Source organism: Panicum virgatum, chromosome 7K, assembly GCF_016808335.1.
Source record: "Panicum virgatum strain AP13 chromosome 7K, P.virgatum_v5, whole genome shotgun sequence".
Taxonomy (NCBI): domain Eukaryota; kingdom Viridiplantae; phylum Streptophyta; class Magnoliopsida; order Poales; family Poaceae; genus Panicum; species Panicum virgatum.
The window spans coordinates 45,777,759-45,797,523 of NC_053142.1; the positions used below are offsets into that span (position 1 = coordinate 45,777,759).

Genomic DNA, 19,765 nt, shown 5'->3' on the forward strand with positions numbered 1-19,765 from the left:
TGGAGCTGGGGAAGGAACCCGTTGGCGCGACCTCCAGCTCGCTGACGTTCTAATATCAAAAGTGCGACACTGTGAAGCACGGTGTTACTGCTAAACTATAAGTAGTTTACTTATACCTGAACCTACGTTGTCGAGACTACTGTGAGTACACTCTACCTCCCGGAAACAAGAGCCTTGCTCATTAAGTCAGCATTGAGGAGTGCAAAGCTAAAGATGGCGCGGGCCTTTAAGGGCAGGTCCCGACAACGACGTTCCTAGTGCAACCCAAAGCAAGGGCCTGCAGGCCGAAAGCGCGTGGGCTTTAACACTGCAGCAGGGCCCAGGTCTTCATCTTTCCGTTTCCATCTCTCCTTTTCCCTCCTTTTTCCTGTTGGTCTTTTCCCGCCAAAACGATCGCTTTCTCTCTTTTCTACCCTGTATACCGGTGTAGAACATGCTGGGACGACTATCAGTGACTCAACACAGCAGGTATATTACAGGATGAGCTACACCGCAGATAAGACCCAAATTTGGCTAGCTCACGGGCTGCCGAATTACAGATTCGATTAGCATAACAAATGGAACAGTCGATGATGCATGTAGCAATCATGGACTTGGCTTCTTGTATGAGCACAACATTCTACCACTATCATCAGTTCATCACCACCCATTTGTGCGCGTCATGATATTAGCTTCCCGTTGATCCCCTCTTGACGGGCCGGAAAATGTCGCCGGTTTGTCTACCAAGCTACTAGACCACTGCTACCACCAGCAGGCAGGCTAGCAGTAGGGGTAGGGCGGCCGCTGGTGGCAGACTGGCACGGCTACTGAGTGGGTTTAGTTGGTGAAAAACTTTAAATTTTTGTATTTTAGCATATTTTGTTGTTACTTAATAAATAATATCTAATTATGAATCTATTATATTATTAAAGGAGTATTAAAAGAAGCCACCACGTTCGCCGAAAAGGTTTAGAAATTCCCACATTAATTTAAAAAGGAGAAGGATTTACACCGTTAGATTTTATGAAGATCTAACGGTTCAATATAACTCAAGAGTCCATATTAAATATGATTAATAAATAGCTAATTTCGGATTTAAAATATTAAGAAAAATTAGGACATGACAAAGAGTCCTTGCTGAATTTGATTAGTAAATAGCTTAATTCGGAATTGTCCTTGCTGAATTTGATTAGTAAATAGCTTAATTCGGAATTTAAAAATAAGGAAATTAGGACTTAACCAAAGATACTAAATATACAAATTTGAAATTATAAAATTATAAAAATTAGCATTAGCACTCGATAAAAAATGATATTAGCCGAATAGCTAAATTAAATATTAAAATATAAAAATTGGCATCGAGTATGACTAATAAATAGACAAATGCAAGAACTAGAATAAAAAAATTATTGTTGATGTGTATAGTTATTAAGAAGCATATTAAGAAGGAAAATAGCTAAATAAATAGTATAGGTGAAATGCAATAATAAATACCCAAATTTGAGTTTCATGCCAAATAAAGTTAACAATACTCAATTATGAAGATCTACATAGTATTTGTTTATAGAATTTACACCATTCGAATTTAATGAAGATCTAGCCTGTCTAAATTGGCAGAGTCCATGTCTAATTTAGTGAAGATGCAATATTCTAAACTATCCAAAAATGTTTGTATCCAACTAAAGTTAAATATAGAGGTCGCATGACATAAAAACTCACTGTTACCATCTATGTCTCGCATTAACCCTCTTTAAAGATGCAAAAAAAAATGACAGCAGCATAAGCGTGACAAGCGCGACCATAGTTGTATTGTGTCTGTACTATAGAAAGAGATAATTGCTTTCAAAAATCTTCGGAACAGCCCTGCACTACGGCGCCACCATAGTCTGAGCCCTAGATTCCAAATCACAACTTTTCGAGTCTCAATAACGTCCTGCAGTACATACAGATGCATGAAGCACATTGGATTCTACTCAAAATCATTGTCGAACTCAATCAATACAATAATGACAAATTGACAATGCGCATAGTTTTCAGATATTGCAATCTATTGCAAGACCATCGGCACCTTTTATGATTGTCAGTGTGGGCCAATGAATACGCATGCTAATCAATGTGAGAGAAATATCCACCGAAGAATCAATGCTTTCTCCAAACAAGGATTATCATCATAAATGTTGCATATTCCTGAAGAACTTTAGTTATACAAACTAATCTGATGGTGGTCAACAAAGATTCATGATTCTGTGGGCATACAAATAGTTCCATACAAGTAATAATCGCTGGGATAAAGAGTAAAGCATTGGGAAAAATTAGGGACTTAGTCGTGTGAGGACTCAAATAGCATAAATAATTCTTAACTTTATTATCCCCGTCTAATCCTCTATAAGTACATGAAAAAATACTAGGCACAGAACACAAATGTGATTTATACCTCTAAAAAAGTATAGAGAAAGAGAATAGAAAAAGATAAAGAAGCAGCAAGGTTGAATGGGTAAGAAAACTAGAAAAAAGGAGAATAGAAAAGGCAGGCAGGCATAAATGTTGCATATTGCCTGAACACCTTCAGTTATACAAACTTAATCTGATGGTGGATCAACAAAGATTCACGATTCTGTGGGCATATAAATACAGATATGTATAGTATGCATCCGTATTCTAGGTGACCCAAAATTAAATTCAGTCCTCAAATTAAGATTTTGCAGGTTAAAATACTAAAATATGCAACTATAATATATAACAAAGCAACTTAAAAATAGAATCTGTTCCACTAAAAGATCCCAAAATTAGATATATACCATCGTGACCCACATGTCTTTGACTCATGTGAGCCCCACATGTCAGTGAGATAAATTTTGATGATTGATATGAATTCCTATGCATAGAAAGTTGCAAGTAGTATTCAACAAGACCAAACGAGAGGTAAATAAATTACCAAATACATCTCTTCTATCAATGTAATTTTTTTAAAAAGAATTAAATAAAAAACTAGCTACCCGCGCTATTAGCGCGGGCCACCTTCTAGTTAATTAGATTTAAAATATTCATCTCGTGGTAATCAGTTAGACTGTGTAATTGATTATTTTTTTCAATTATATTTAGTACTCCGTACATGTTTACAAATATTTGACGTGACTTTTGGAATTTTTTTGGTAAACAGAGCCGACTCGTGCTTTCACAGTTTCACCGATTTTTTTTGGAATTTTTTTAGGTGTGTTTAGATCCGTGAAAATCTGGTAGAAAAGTTATATTGGATGTTATAGCACACTGCAATACTTTTCGTTTGTTTGTGGTAAATATTATCGTATTATAGGCTAACTAGGCTTAAAAGATTCGTCTCGCAACGTACATCAAAACTGTGCAATTAGTTTTTTTATTTACCTACATTTAACATTTAGTACTTCATGCATGAGTCATTTGCTATATTTAATATTTCGATGTGATGAAAAGTTTGGAAAGTTTGAAGGAATTTGGGGAAGTGAACACAGCCTTACTCTCTCATCAGTGCAAGGAGTTGATGCTGGACAGCTAGAGTCACGGTGCAACAACCTACCTGGGGCAAAACTTTAGCCATGCTTGATTCGACGAGAAATCAAGGAATCAGGTCGATGGGTTTGTATAAATGTAACGTGAAAATCTAATTCTGCCGACTAGCGGCAACCACATTTTGATGTCGTTTTTCTTCGTGGAGTGTTGGCTCGGAGATCCCTTCCATCTGACTTTGTTATCTCACCAGTATCAGATGATTCATACATCAAATTTCTAAAAAGACGATCGATGTGATGGTTTGACGCTGGGTTAACACTTTACAAGACCGAAACGTGAATAAGAAAGAAAATTGAAATTTAGTCTTCTAGTTTGTTTTTCTTTATTTTAGAGTTTTCTTTCTTGTGTTTTTGAAATTCTTATTAAAAAATTTAAAAACACAAGTGGATACAGAGACCGGTTATGCTTTATTAAAAAAATGTAATGTGACTCGTAATACAGCAACTGTAACATATTTGACTAGATCAAAAGCGGTTTATTTGGTCAGCTCGAGCCCAAGTTTTGAACCATTACAAATAAACCGAACAACGTTTCCCGTCCCATTAAAAAAATGCAATTTAAAAGCCCAAGTTGTGACTTGTGAACTAATACAAATAAACTGAACCTCTTGCATCCAGTCCTAAAAAAGTGTAACTCACGTTTTCTGCTTCTTGAGGAGTCAAATAATTTTAAATTACTAATATTATTATCTTCAAAAAGATTTAGTATAAACTACATTACGCAATTAATTTAATATTATAAAATAAATTTAGCATACATTTGGTTAAATTTAAAATTGTTTGGCTTCTTCGCAAGAGTTGCATTCTTTTATATGAGGGAGTACGTAGTTTTTTTTTGGGAGAAGAGGGAGTACGTAGGTTTGGACGGTCACTACTCACTATCCTTCGCAAACCAAATGCTTTGGTTATCTTGTCTAACAATCCTATCCCGTCTTGAAATCAATTAGACCAGGCTAAACAAGAGTGGGATTCAAACTTGTGCATCGGCCATCTCGGCCGTGCCTTTTCGCTTCCAGTGCTCACGCGGTCACGCCTCCACGTCTTCCACCACTGGTTCACTGCGCTGCGCCCCTCGCCTTCCCCCACAAAAAGCGGCTCAAACCCCGAGGCCACGAACGCCTCGTTTCTTCTCCGAGAAGCAAAAGATCGCGTCCGCATTAAAACCCTAACCGCTCCGGCTTTCCATTGAGCAGCGTCTGCCTTCGCCTTGACTCGGAGCGACTCCGGATGCGGGCGAGCGGGTGAAGAGCCGGCGAGCTAGCGAGAGAGAGATGAGGGAGCAACGCGACCGCGAAATGGCGGAGGAGAGGGATTTGGGCGACATCGTGCTCTCCTGGTCGGTGCCGGAGATCATGAACGACGACCTCCACAAGGGCCAGGTGCTCGATCGATCCTTCGCCCGGCGCGCTTGGTTGCGGTTGCTTGTACGGCGGTTGCCGACTCGAGCGATTTGTTTGTGTGATTTTTTTTGGGTGGTTAGTTTTCGCGTTCGTGCGTAGCGTGTGTGTATGAGTATGAGTGTGATTTAGAGGTCGATTTATGGTCAGATTTCTAGGGGGCTATTTGTTTCTGGTTTGGATGGGTTGCTTGTGGCGAGTTGTTGGCGGTCTGTCAGTGTGATAGAAGCAGCTGTTTTTTGTTTTTTGAGGGCTTTTTTTTAGGGAATAGAAGCAGCTGGTTGCTTGGAAATTAGATGTGCATGATTAACGTTAGTGTGACCAATAGTTTGTTAGAAACCCCTGGTGATGCACCGTGCTCAGAAGTAGCACGTTGGTGGTGCGATGCAACTACTGACTAAGTTAACTAACACAACTTGTCTAACTTCTTACGCTCTCGCACTCATCTCGTGGACTTTGCCACCAAACGATGGGTATTTTACTGATTGAAAAGAACGATATTGATTTGTCCTGTGCAATGCATGATGCATGACCATTTGCGTTGTCCTGTGGCATCTGTCACATAATAGCATGGTCTTTTATGATGTTTGGAGTAAGTAGCCTGTGGCTGTTTCAGGCTTGAGATTAGATAATACCTGTAATTGACTGCTAAGTCTTAAAGTTCTGTTGTAACTCAGTACGTTGAACAAACATGCTATATAATCTGGTGCTAGAAACTGCACATCATACTGCTTTTATTTTATTCCACAATTAGTAATGCTGATTATCTACTCATTCTGGCAATGTCCTTTATTGATAATTGCTTAGTTTTGCATTAAATGAAATTGACCAGATGGTTGTTTTGTTGGCATTAAGTTACATTCTATGCCATTTTTGCCTGTTCAAGTTATGGCTGCCATGAGCTCTTTTTACAATTTTTGCCTGTTACCCCATCTGTTATACTCCTAAATAACTTTCCATTGGCTTAATTATTTTTTTATGAAATCATTGGCTTAATTATTCAAACTTTGTCCTATTTCTAAGCAATATATCTGTACATGTTTAGAAACATATAGTATCAATGAAAACTTTCTGACAATTCTAAAAGTACCATCTCCATTTTTCCCAAAATCCCAATTATACAGTTACAGGTAAGAAAATACTGCCTATGACCCCAAATATAGGTCCATTTGGCCATTTAGGTTTGTCTAAGTCTCTCTTAGCTTTGACTGTCGATAGCCAAAAAGACCATATTGATTGATAACATATTAACATGAGGTTGATGTAACTAGATTGATCATGAAAAATACTTCCATATATAAACTGATGGACTATGGATAAAAGCCCCCACCCCTCCCACTGTAACACCTGGGTTTTATGGTCGGGTTGGCTAGGTGGGGCGCGCTAACATGGTACCAGAGCCGAGGTCCCGGGTTCGAACCCATCCGGCCATGCATTTCCGCTGCGCGATTTCCCCTGCGCCTCTCGTGTGCTGAGACCTGCTGTGGGCTACGCCGGGCACTAGAACCTGCTGCGGGCTACGCCGGGCTCGCACGCCGTAGGGGGAATGATGGACTATGGATAAAAGCCCCCACCCTTCCCACTATAACACCTGGGTTTTATGGTCGGGTTGGCTAGGTGGGGCGCTCTAACATAAACCTTTCCAGTTTAAATAATTTAATAAATATTATTTGTCAAAGTGCCATGTTGGTGACGATTTGATGTCCTTATGGACTTGTATTTTGGAACTAATCAAATTTTGAACTGTGAAAGGGGTAGCTGCAGTTACTGAAAAATGGAGTAGTTTTGACATTATCATTTACCAAATGATTTTTCGCAGGTCGAGAAAATTCCATCCAGCTTTAGTTCACTTGACCACTACTTCAAAGCATTCATTGGACCTCTGATTGAAGAAACAAGATCTGACCTATGCTCATGCCTTGAAAGCATCACAGAAGCACCCTCATCAAAAATAGTTTCTATGGAGGCAGCAGGAAAATCAGGGCTGTATTTTATGGATGTGGAGTTTTGGGATAATGGTGCCGGTTTTTCTAGCGAGACCTATACTGCTAGGAATGGGACATCTTTATTTTGTCTAGCACGAAACCTGAGGCTGCAGAGGACTTAGACCGCTATGGTCTGACATATTGCTTGGCAATGGTTACTGAAGTTTCCATGAATGATGAATATCAGAAAGGCTTGAGAGTGAAGGTTGCAAAGGATATTGGTTTAGAAGAAGACTTAAATAAACTCCGGCATGCAATATTTCTTACTAATATAATGACAAGCCTACGGATATGGAAAGCCCTTTGCTTTGACACATGCATGAATAACAATTTCACAATAATCAATTCACTTCTAGCCCCCAGCAACATGGTATGTAACCTGCATTGCATGGTTGCCATTTGAGTTCACCTAACAATTTGTATTGCCACTTGTACTTAAATTTCTTTCCATGTTATAGCTGACCTCCTCTTTGTTGGTTCTTTGTAGGGTGATGATGTCTGTGCGGTCTGTGTTAAAAAGGATGAGGACTGTTCAGATTCTTTTGCCGAGCAATTGCTGTCAGTTAATCTTAATCAATCACAAGTAGATGCTGTTGAATCTATCATCTCAGCAGTGCAATGTAGGCATCTGAACCTCACAAAACTTATATGGGGTCCACCAGGTACTGGAAAGACCAAGACTGTTAGTGCTATTCTGTGGGCTTTGGCTTGTGTGAAATGCAGAACTCTTACATGTGCTCCCACAAATGTTGCTGTTGTTGGAGTTTGCACTCGTTTCCTTCAAAATTTGAAGGATTTCAACAAACAGATTGACAAAAATGGTCTGCCTCTTTCTCTTGGTGACATATTGTTATTAGGGAACAAGTACAAGATGGACATCACTGAGGAGCTTCAGGAAGTTTTCTTGGATTATCGTGCGGAAAAACTTGTTGAGTGTTTTTCATCATTGTCTGGATGGAGGTACATAATTGCTTCAATGATATCCTTTTTTGAGGATTGTGGTTCTCGATATGATATGCTTCTTGAGGATAATGAGAGCAGTGATTCTGAATATTTTCTGGATTTCCTGAAGAAGCAATTTGATGCAGCAGCAAAAGCTCTAAAGAAATGCATGATGACCTTGTGGACTCACCTTCCAAGAAAGTGCTTTTCATGTGATGTTATAAGCAACATTACTACGCTGTTGGGTTTGCTGGAAAAAATTGATGCCCTTCTATGCTATCAAGATTTAACTGATGAGGCTGTCAAAAGGGCCTTCGGTTTTCTGTCAACTGATATCTCTCTTTATGCACAGCAAACATCTTCTATTATGAAGGAACTGGATGCATCAAGGTCTTTATGCCTTAAATTGCTGAAAGATCTTCAGAGTTCACTTAATTTACCAACCGGGAGAGACAGAAATTGGATTCAGAACTACTGCATGCGTAACGCAACACTTATTTTCTGTACTGCTTCTAGTTCTTACAGGTTGCATAATGCGGAGATTGCTCCGCTTGATGTGTTAATTGTTGATGAGGCTTCTCAAGTCAGGGAATGTGAATTGCTGATCCCACTACGTTTACGTTGGTTGAAACATGTCATTTTGGTGGGGGATGACTGCCAGCTAAGGCCACTAGTTAGAAGCCAAGTAATTTCCCTTTTTATCCTTATTATGTAGTATACTTTCGTTCCTTGGTCAGCTATGTATGTACCTTTAATATGACCTTCCTATGCTGAAATATTGCAACACTTGTTTCAGCCAAAGGCTATATCAGCATCCTGTTCTACTCTTGCTCATCAATTTTGATGATCATTGTTCTGATATATATCATTGTTTATATGTAGGTGTGCAAGGAAGCTGGATTCGGAATCAGTCTTTTTGAGAGATTGATTGTATTGAATTTTGAAAAGCATCTGCTGAACATACAATATCGCATGAACCCATGTATCAGCTTATTTCCAAATGCTCAATTTTATGAGAAGAAGATTTTAGATGGACCAAATGTTCTTTCTTTTTCATACAACAAGGATTACACCAGCCTTCCTTTTGGTAGCTATACTTTCATAAACATCACTGACGGGAGGGAAGAAAAGGAGGGTGCAGGAAACAGTTGGAGAAACCTGGTTGAAGTTGCTGTTGTTTTGCACTTGATTCAAACCATCTTTAAAGGTACGTCTAAGCTGTAAATTCTTCCTACAGCCCTGATATCTTATCTAAAAGTCTTTTTGCACATGAAGTTACTTGGCTAACATAACATTGCATCATATTAGCTTATATATAGTCTTTAACTTCAGTTGTACATTTGAGAACTGCATGTAACTACCGTACTATTAAACATTGTAATGTTACAGAATCTATTTTTTTTATGTGTGATTATGTTTCTAGATTTTAACTGGATAACTCCAGTATAGTAAAATTAACTTCCTATGTTGTATTCCTATTTCTTTTATTTTCCAGGGCAATAATTAACCTTACATTTCCTGTATTACGAATTTACAATCAATTAAGGGTATACCCTCATCTTTCAGAATGTGAAGTTCGATGGAGCTTTATATATTAGAGTTACTGGCCAATGCATAAACCAATTCTAGTAAAATTATAATTCTAGTTTGTGAAAATTATATTCCTGCTAGAGAAATTGACAAATTATTGGCTGATACAGGAGCTATCAAGTTAGTTTGCGTAAAATTTAATCTCATTAGTTCTGTGCAAGAAAATGACACATGAGGAAAATCAGTGATCTTATCTGTTGCTTTTTTCATGCAGCTTGGAAAAAGACAGGCCAAGGGATTAGCATCGGTGTAGTTTCACCGTATAGTTCTCAAGTTGCTTCAATTAAAGATAGACTTGGGAAAAAGTATGACACGAGTGACGGCTTTCATGTCAGGGTCAAGTCTGTTGATGGTTTCCAAGGAGAAGAGGATGATATAATTATACTATCAACAGTTAGATCCAATAGGAGGGGTGTTGTTGGATTTCTTGCTGACAACCAAAGAACAAATGTTGCTCTTACTAGAGCAAGGTGTGCATCTATTTGTTGTTTCATTGTTGTTGAAACTTGGAAGTACATCTGTCGGTGATAACCATAAGGTATCTAATGAATGTTTTATGTGATGCAGGCACTGTCTTTGGATCCTTGGTAATGCCGACACATTGTATAAAAGTGGGACAGTCTGGAAAGACCTTGTTGCTGATGCGCAGAGCCGTAAATGTGTTTTCAATGCCAGTAATGACACAGCAATCTGTAAGTTGATTTTGCATGTAAAACATGAACTTGATGAACTGGATGATCTACTTAATTCTGACTCAGCAGTTTTCAGCAATACCAGATGGAAGGTAAGCAGTTATGTTTAATCACTTTGACCTTGATTGTACTTTCACCTACTCTTTAAAATTCTCTATCTTCGCTAATGGTTGTGTGCAGCTCAACTGCTTCATTAACATGAAGTAACTGATGGTTTATACTTACCAATGTCCTAGCCAATATTGAACGGCTGACACTTCTCGACAGTTTACATGTCTGAGAATTTATTTGATCTCTTGAGTCTTGAGCCTAAATACTCATTAACTATCGAACATCATTATAAATATGCAACCTCTATGAACAGAGTTATCTCCTTAGCCTCTAAGCTGATTTGATCATGTGGTGTTAGACTGAAGTTCATTGAACATTGATACCTGAGTTACAAACCACAGCTGTGTCCACTTGAATCCCCTTGTCCTCATGGATTCCATCATTTTTAAAAACAAATGATATACCATTATTTTGTGAATATTAGGATTAGATATGGCTTTCATACTGTAAGTGCTTTGCCCTTAATTTTTACTAGGCCATCCGTGCTATTTTGTATTGTGATGTGTAAATTATATGGTTCCTTCATACGAATATATTGGGAGATCCAGCTTGTTTATATAAAAAAATATAAATCCAGTTCTTACCAACTTTGTCATTTTTTTGCTGAGGTTCTTACTTTTTTTTGTATTAAATAACTGAACAGGTCATTCTAAGTGACAACTTTAGAAAGTCTTTCACAAAACTAAAATCTCCTCAGCTAAGGAGGGAGGTACTCCAAAAGCTAGTCAAACTTGGTGGTGGTTGGCGGACAACAATAAAGAACTTTGATGCGACTGATACTTTTCAGCTTGCAAAAGCATACAAAATCAGGGACCTTTATCTGGTTTGGAGCACTGATTTGGAGAAAAACGAAAGATATTTCCAGATAATCAGAATATGGGACCTTTTGTCACACCAGCATGTTGCTAGAACTGTTCAACATCTCGAAAATATCTTTTCCATGTACACAGATGATTACCTCGACCACTGCAGAAGAGTGCAGGCAGAGGGGTATGCTTGTTTCCTGACCTGTTTATAATCTGTTTTTAAATTTCGTTGTGTTTTGATTCTTCACGAACAGTGGAACTTAAATTTCTTAACATGAAGCTACTAGTATAATGGGTTGCAATTGCTTAACCGTAAAATCGGATTAGAGTGCTTATGAGATTTGTTTGCTTTTTATGATTTGAGTCCTTTTGGACCCTGCATGTTATGATATCTAACCACATGGGCCAGAAAATTCATTTCAACATCCCTTGTACTGTCTCTCCTTTTACACTACATCAAACATGTTTATTCTTATTTGCTTCATTTTTAATGTGGATGGTAGGAAACTGGAAATTCCTATAATTTGGGATGCTGAACATGATATTATTCGGTATAAGAAGGATTGCAGAGTCGATGAAGAAAATCATGATCTTCTGGACACCTCGTTTGCTCTGGAGAATACTAAAGTTAGTGAAAGTTTCTTGCTGATGAAATTTTACTCTCTATCATCTGGTGTGGCAAAACATTTGCTTACTGCAACAGATGGGACTGAAATTGAGATCCCCTTTGAACTGACTGATGAAGAGGAGGAGATAATTCGATTCCCACTCAGTAGTTTTATTCTTGGGAGGTCAGGCACTGGGAAAACCACTGTTTTGACAATGAAACTGTATCAAATTGAGCAACAGTCCTTGATTGCATCCCAAGGACTAGATTTGGGTGAAGTTGATTTACCTTTGGCTGATCACAAAAATACTTTACCAATGAAGGACACAAGCAAAAGACAGAATTTTGTAAAACAAGTCCTTATCACTGTAAGCCCAAAGCTTTGTTCAGCTATAAAGAATCACATTTACAGGCTTCAAAGGTAATGCTGTTCTGGTTGGAATTGCATGTCCCCCAAGTAATTTGCACTCTGTAGTTTCCCCCTTTGAGATTATACTCTAAATAATGCAGTATATGTCAGTCAGGTTCTTCATTTAATTTTTTTTATGTCAACCTTTTATAGATTTGGCGCTGGTGATGTCTCTGACCAGCCTAACATCCTTCAAATGCATGATGCCTTTGATGACCTTGAAGAGTTTACAAACGTTCCAGATAATTTCAATGATCTACTGAATGAGCACTATCCTCTTATTATAACATACCGTAAATTCTTGATGATGCTTGATGGAACATGCCAAACTTCATTTTTTGATATGTTTTGTGGAGAATTCAAGTCTAGTATTGAGAGAGGTCATTCCAAATCTCGAGTTTTGCAAGCTTTTATTGAATCCAAAGAAGTCACCTTTGAGAAGTTTGCCGCTTCGTATTGGCCTCATTTCAATGCAGAACTCACAAAGAAACTTGATGCATCCACTGTTTTTACGGAAATAATTTCTCACATAAAGGGTGGATACAAAGCTAACATGCATGGCAAACTCAAAAGGCCTGATTACGTGATGCTCTCTGATAGAAGATTTTCATCTCTGAACAGTGAAATGCGAGAGAAGATTTATGATGTTTTCCTTGATTACGAGAATATGAAGCGCACTGCTAGAGAATTTGATTTATCGGATTTTGTCAATAGTCTTCACAGCCGTCTAGTTTCTGGAGGTTTCAAAGGGGACTTGCTGGATTTTATATACATAGATGAGGTGCAGGATCTTAGCATGTCGCAGATAGCTATTCTTAAGTATGTTTGCAGAAACTTCAAGGAAGGCTTTGTTTTTGCTGGTGACACAGCACAAACTATAGCAAAGGGTATTGATTTCAGGTTTGAAGATGTCCGCTCACTGTTTTATACCTCATTCCTCTCAGAGACTGAAGCATGCAACCGAGCAGTTCGTCTCACTGATATGTTCCAACTCAGTCAGAATTTTCGCACGCACTGTGGTGTTCTTCGCGTGGCTCAGAGTATAATGAGCCTTTTGTACTACTACTTCCCGTCATGTGTTGATAAGCTTATTCCAGAAACTGGGCTTGTGTATGGTGAAGCTCCTGTTCTCCTCGAGTCCGGTAATGATGAGAATGCAATCATGACTATTTTTGGACAAAGCAAAAGTGAACATAATCATTACGGGTTTGGTGCTGAGCAAGTCATATTGGTTCGTGATGATGCTACCAAGAAACAAATTGTTAACCTTGTTGGTAAGCAAGCTCTTGTCTTGACTATAGTTGAGTGTAAGGGCCTTGAATTCCAGGTATAAGCCTCAAATGTTTTTCTTGAATATATTTTCATTTAAATTATGCTTTCTTAAACTTTGAGGATAATCAATCCTTCCAAAATATATTCTGTAGGATGTGCTGCTGTACAACCTTTTCAGTTCATCACCATTACGTAACAAATGGAGGGTTGTGTATGATTACATGAAAAACAAAGATGTTATACATCATCTAAAGAGATATCTCATCCAGGTTTTGATAGAAACAAGCACTATCTTCTATGTTCAGAACTGAAGCAGCTCTATGTCGCAATTACGCGAACTAGGCAAAGATTGTGGATCTGTGAAAATACCGATGATTACTGTCAACCAATGTTCGACTACTGGAAAAAGTTGTGCATCGTGGAGGTTAGACTACTCGATTCTTCACTGATTCAAGCAATGCAGACAGGGAGCAGTGCTGATGATTGGAGGCTACGGGGTACCAAGGTTAGTGAAAATACTTGTTTGACATCTTGAGGCTAATTTTTCCTAATTTCAAGAGTGTGGGTATTATTTTCTCTTATGCTTATTCCAAGTATGTTGCAGAACTTCTTTAAAAAGTTTAAGTTCATGTAACAAGTGCATTTTTATTTATAGTTATTTAATGAGGGACAATTCGAGATGGCTACCATGTGCTTTGAAAAGGCTGGTGATGCATATAGAGAGAAGTGGGCAAGAGCTGCTGGACTTCTTGCGACCGCTGACCGTGTCATCATCACAAATTTGGAGATGGGCCATGATTCCTTGCAAAAAGCATCAGAAATTTATGAGTCTATTGACATGCATGAGAAGGCTGCCACTTGCTACAAAAAATTAGGTGACTACAAAAGAGCAGGTGCGATCAATTTCCAAAGTCTTCTAGTTGTTCATCAACATGACCATGGTCAAATAACTTTTCAGTTGGTTCATTATATCCTGTCCAGAACTATTTTCCATTATTAAGAAAATATATAAGTGTGCTGCTCTTTAATACCAACACTAGAGGATCCCTAAATTTCAAAGATCTGTTTTATTTCCATTTAGTGAGGCTTCATTTACATCAGTTGCTATGGTTTCTATTCCCCTAGCTTTTTGTAAATTTGCTATTTTTCAAAATTGCTTTATGCCACACCAGAGCAACACTAAATAAACATTTGTAAAGACACTAACATGATAATTTTCGATTTTGGATAGGAATGGTCTTTATGGAAAAATGTGGAACTTCAAGTCTTGAAGATGCTGGTGACTGTTTTGAGAAGTCTGAATGCTGGTCACAGGCAGCTGAAGTTTACTTCAAAGCTAAATGTTATACAAAGTGTTTCTATTGCTGCTCAACAGGGAAATTATTTTATCAGGGCTTGCAATTCTTGCAGCAGCTGGAGAAGGAGCAGTGTGAGAATTTCAACTCAGAGTTTGCTATTGTTGGAAAGAAATTTCTAGAAAATTGTGCTTTATACTATTTTGAACTTGGGGATATTAAGCACATGATGCCATTTGTCAAGGCTTTCAACTCTATGGATCATGTTCGAGCATTCTTAAATTCTAGGAATCTTTTGGATGAACTGCTGAGTATAGAAATGGAAATGGGTAATTTCCTTGAAGCTGCAGGTATAGCAAAACTTAAAGGTGATTTCTTATTGGAAGTAAACATGCTTGAGAAGGCAGAGTTGTTTGAGTATGCTACACAGCTTCTCCTCCTCTACATCACTGCAAATTCCTTATGGGCTACACATGGTAGAGGATGGCCTCCAAAAAGTTTTGCAGGAAAGGAACAATTTCTCTTAAAAGTGAAAGAGATGGCAAATAAAGTATCTGAGAGCTTTTTCTTCTTTGCTTGCTTTGAAGCAGATGCATTGTCAGATTCACATAAATCCCTTGCCACCTTAACCTACAACTTGCTTGAAGGCAGAAAATGTGGAAACTTGTTAATAGAACTTATTTCTGCTCGATCCATTATTGATGTTCATATTCAGTCTCCAACCTCTGGATACAACCTCGAGTTAAAGCCAGGATCTGAAGATGAACGGTATTGTCATGATTTGCTGTCCTGTAATCAGATATCACTGGAAACACTAGCCTGTGTTTGGAACCACTGGAGTTCAATTATAATCAAAGTGCTAGCACATCTTCATCAGTTTGAGGATCCAAAATCAAATGTTTCTGCAGCAATGTGTGAAGATCTTTGTGTTAAATATTTTGGGTTGAGAAAAGATGGTAACAGCCGATATGTGGTCGTTAACATGGATTCAAGTTGGCTTACTAACACAGGTAGGAGTTATTTGGAGCGAGATGGCAACAGATGTTTGATGGATGCCGTCCAGTGTAGGTCGTGTGCTGAAACTTATTTGGTAAATGAGCTCTTTTCAGTTGGCTTTAGTGTACTCCAAAAGTTGAAGTGTTTTGTTGAAACTTCTCTGGAGCTAACATCATCTCATACCCAGTGGAGAACTATCACTATCATAGTAGTAATTGCAAGGTTTCTACAAGACTCAGAGCTCAATGTGCCAAAATATCCAAAAAAGTTAAGAAACCTCTTCACTCACTGTGAACGCTGCTTCTTTGAAATACTGTTCCTGGCCTGGAGGGATGAAACGAGAAAGAGCTTTATGTATGTATTTGACTCACCTACTGCATACGGTTTGATTGTGGATTCCCTAGGTTTGTATCTTAGGCCAAAAAATCAGAAGCTCACTCATGGGCATCTTGGGAGAATAACCATGTATATGCTGTACACAGCACGATCAGAGGACATGCTAACTTCAAGACTTGAACAATACCTGGACAGAGATTCAGAGTGGGGAGATTTCTTTCAATCTTTGAAGAGATTTCTTGACCATGGTGATGGAAGATACACATTCATCATGAACTTTAAACTAGCTCTTGAATTTACATTTAACGCAAACTGGAGGATTGAAAGAGACTATGTATCTCCTGTATGCTTCGTGAATCTCATGGAGTGCCTTGGTTTTTTAGCATGGTCATATCTTATACTGAATGGTTGTGTTTTCTGCACAAAATCTCTATTGATTAATATGTTGAAGTGCCGTACAAGCAAGGAATACCTTGGTACATGCCTGGGTTCTGGACCAGTTAGCCAGGATTCGGATCTGGGCCATGTCGCATACTCATCTGGGAAGTTCATATTCCACTCAATTTGGGATCTCTTGACAAACAAGTTTGCGATTCAAGATTGGGTTCGGAGAACAAACAGTGCATATGTCCCTGTCCTTCTGAGACTAGTAATATTGCTTTATCTAGTGACTTTGACTACTAAACTGGGGAACTGCTATGATATCACTGCTTTCCTTCAGCAAAAAGAAATTTTTGAGGATTTACCTCCGGAATTCTCAAAGAAGATTGTATATAGCTTGGAATTAAGGTTTCAGACAGAGGACAACTTTATTCTGAGATTTGGTGATGCCCTTGCAGCAATTGGAAATCACATGGTGGTTCTTGGTTCACCCAAACGCCAGCTAATCAGTCGAAACCTGAATGCTCATATCATTAGCCTTGCGGATTTGAGTGATGTTGAAAAAGTAATGACACTTCTTTGTCAAGAGCAGGAATCTACCATGCAAGATGAAATAAAAACCTGCAAGGTTACTTGTTTCCCTACCGTAGGAGTACGAGATAATAAGGTAGAGAATAGAATTGAAATGCATTTGAGTGATGAGAACATTTGCTTTTGGGAGAAGTTCGAGTCATTTCAAGTCTTCATGCATGTTCAGGTGAGTTGATAAATGGTTCATTTGATAGCTGTGCATTTAGTCGCAATGCTGATCAACTGTCAGGTTTATACATTTTATGCTAATTTTTGTAGAAGGATGCAAGGATTATTATCATATTCCTTAAAAGTGTTCTTTCCTGGCTTGAGCAAAGAGGTCCTCCAGTAGATATAGATAGTCAATTGTTTGAAGAGGTCAAGCACATCTGCAATCAATTCGAAGATCAGTCTATCTGGTAAGCAAATGGTGGTGTATTTCACTATTTCAGCATTTATGAAATATCACTGGTGTATTGAGGTGCAGCAATTCCTCTTATTGGATTTCTTTTAGTGTAATCTTCTACTGCTAACATCCTCCTGATGCATGCAATATACATAGTTATGAAAATAGGCTACCTGCAAATCAATAATGAATGCATCTTGAAACTGTAGGTTATTTCCATCGTTTCAATATTTACTTTGAGATTTGAGAATAGGCAGTAGTGCTGGAGTATGTATCTTTGCATTAGTACATCTGAATGTTGGTATTCACATTTGACAATTCAAACTGCTGTGTCATTACAGGAAGAAGAGAGCTAATCTGACCGTTGAGGACCTTTATTCAATGTGGAATGATGGCGAGAAAAAACTGCAGAAAGTCATCAGTTTTCTGCGTTCTGAGAAAGCTTCCCGAAAAGAATCTGACAGAAGGAAGGAAGTAGCACCTGCTGTTCAGTTCCACACGGACGGGGATGATGAATGGAGTGGATGCTCAGATAATGAACCTGACACAGGAGGAGAAGAGATGGTGGAACCGGCCAAAGAAGAAGCAACTGGGGATGATGAATGGAGTGGATGCTCAGATAATGAACCTGACACAGGAGGAGAAGAGATGGTGGAACCGGCCAAAGAAGAAGCAACCGTGACCTGCTCAACTTCGAAAAAGAAGGCGCAAAAGAAGAACAAGAAGAAATCAAAGAAGTCTAAACGCGGGAAGAAGTGAGCTGGTGTAGCCTATAACCGTAGAGAATAGTTTCTATTAAGCTTGCCTTGCTCGGATGTACTGAAGAATTATGTCGTTGCTTCCTTGCTTAGAACTTTTCACTGGCTTACGACGATTCAGACAATGTGTTGGTTATGCCTTCTGCTTCTGTTTTACTATTCTTATGCCTTATCGGATATTTGCGTAGGTGTGTGTATATACAACATTTATCGTACATCGCGACAAGTTGGACCAAATGTTCATGAATACAAAGATATGGTCTAACGTGTTACGTACTGCTGTATACCCTGTCTGATCCAAAACGTAGGTTGTGTTATGACGTTGAGATGGCTTCTAGTAGAAAAAATTGTTATATTTTAAAAAAAATACATATTAACATCTATGGCAATAATGCATTATCAAGATATTTTATGGTTCATCAGTAAAAATAATTTGATATGGTAAGTACCGTATATTTTTTTGTTAAGCTTATCAAATTTGGGGAAGTATGACTTAGGAAAAAATGAATGGAATATGATTATAGTTTTCTCATGACAAATCATCTATAAACATTTTGGGTCTGTCTACACGTCAATCGACTGAAATTTAGATATCTATCAATCGATAATGTCAGCTGTTGATTTATCATTCAACTGCTCCGCTACTGATCAATACATGTGTTATCGGACCCGCTATTTACTATAGTGTGCCTGTTAAAATTGGACGCAGTTGTAGTTTGTGGACCCATTTAGGTCCGTTTTCCATCCTTTCGACCCCCCCCCCCCCCCCCCCCCCAAGCGCACACGCGTGCACTCACACTGAATGTACACACGCACAATAAGTAGAATGATGTGTGCAGAATTTTGAACATCAGCAGTAGACTCCTATTACATAGCACACACACACCAGTAGCTCGTGTTCGTATGTGTTCCCAGGATTCCTACCTAAACCTTCTCAAAACAAGCTCATATACAGACTTACAGAGCTAACAAAGTAGGCTCCTATCACATACAGAGGCACTGATAACAAGTACAATAATATTGTACCTCAACTATAAGGGAATTACATGAGCCAATAATGAACGAAAACATTGCACCAAATTGCAGAGAGCAAATCAAATCATCCTACCAGCATCATATCAACTGTATCTGCAGCAAAAGAAAAAAATAGAAACATCATGAATACATAAGCTGAAACAATAGAGAATATACATAATACTGAGAATTATAAAAATTTATAGTGGAAAGTTGGTGAAAAAATATTAAGTTACTCTAAGAATAGAAAAGTTATATGTAAATTTTTTGGTTAACAACGAGTTTGCTGTTTGCATGTAATTTTTTATAGTTGATCTGTAATTTTAATATTGGAACCAACAGTAGAGTTATACAAGAAATTTATAGAAGTTACACATATCTTTGCCAATACATCTCCAGATAGAAAGAAACTTTGTACGTAGACACATATACTGTTTACTTCTAAACACTTCAATAGTATTAAGTTACACTAAGAATAAAAAAGTTACATGTAATTTTCTGTGCTAACAATAAAGTTACATATTAAAATTTTCTTATAGATGCTCTGTAACTTCTAATATTGGAAGCAGTACATAGTAGATTCATACAAAAACTTTTTTAGAACTTACACATATCTATGCTAATAAAACTTCAAATGCAAATAAATCTTTATCCACATACACATATTATTTACT

The 19,765-nt window shown here is 38.1% G+C and overlaps 1 pseudogene; it reads left to right on the top strand.

Annotated features, from left to right (window-relative positions):
- Positions 1 to 4,633: 4,633 nt before the first annotated feature.
- Positions 4,634 to 18,292, top strand: LOC120641651 (annotated as a pseudogene).
- Positions 18,293 to 19,765: the final 1,473 nt, after the last annotated feature.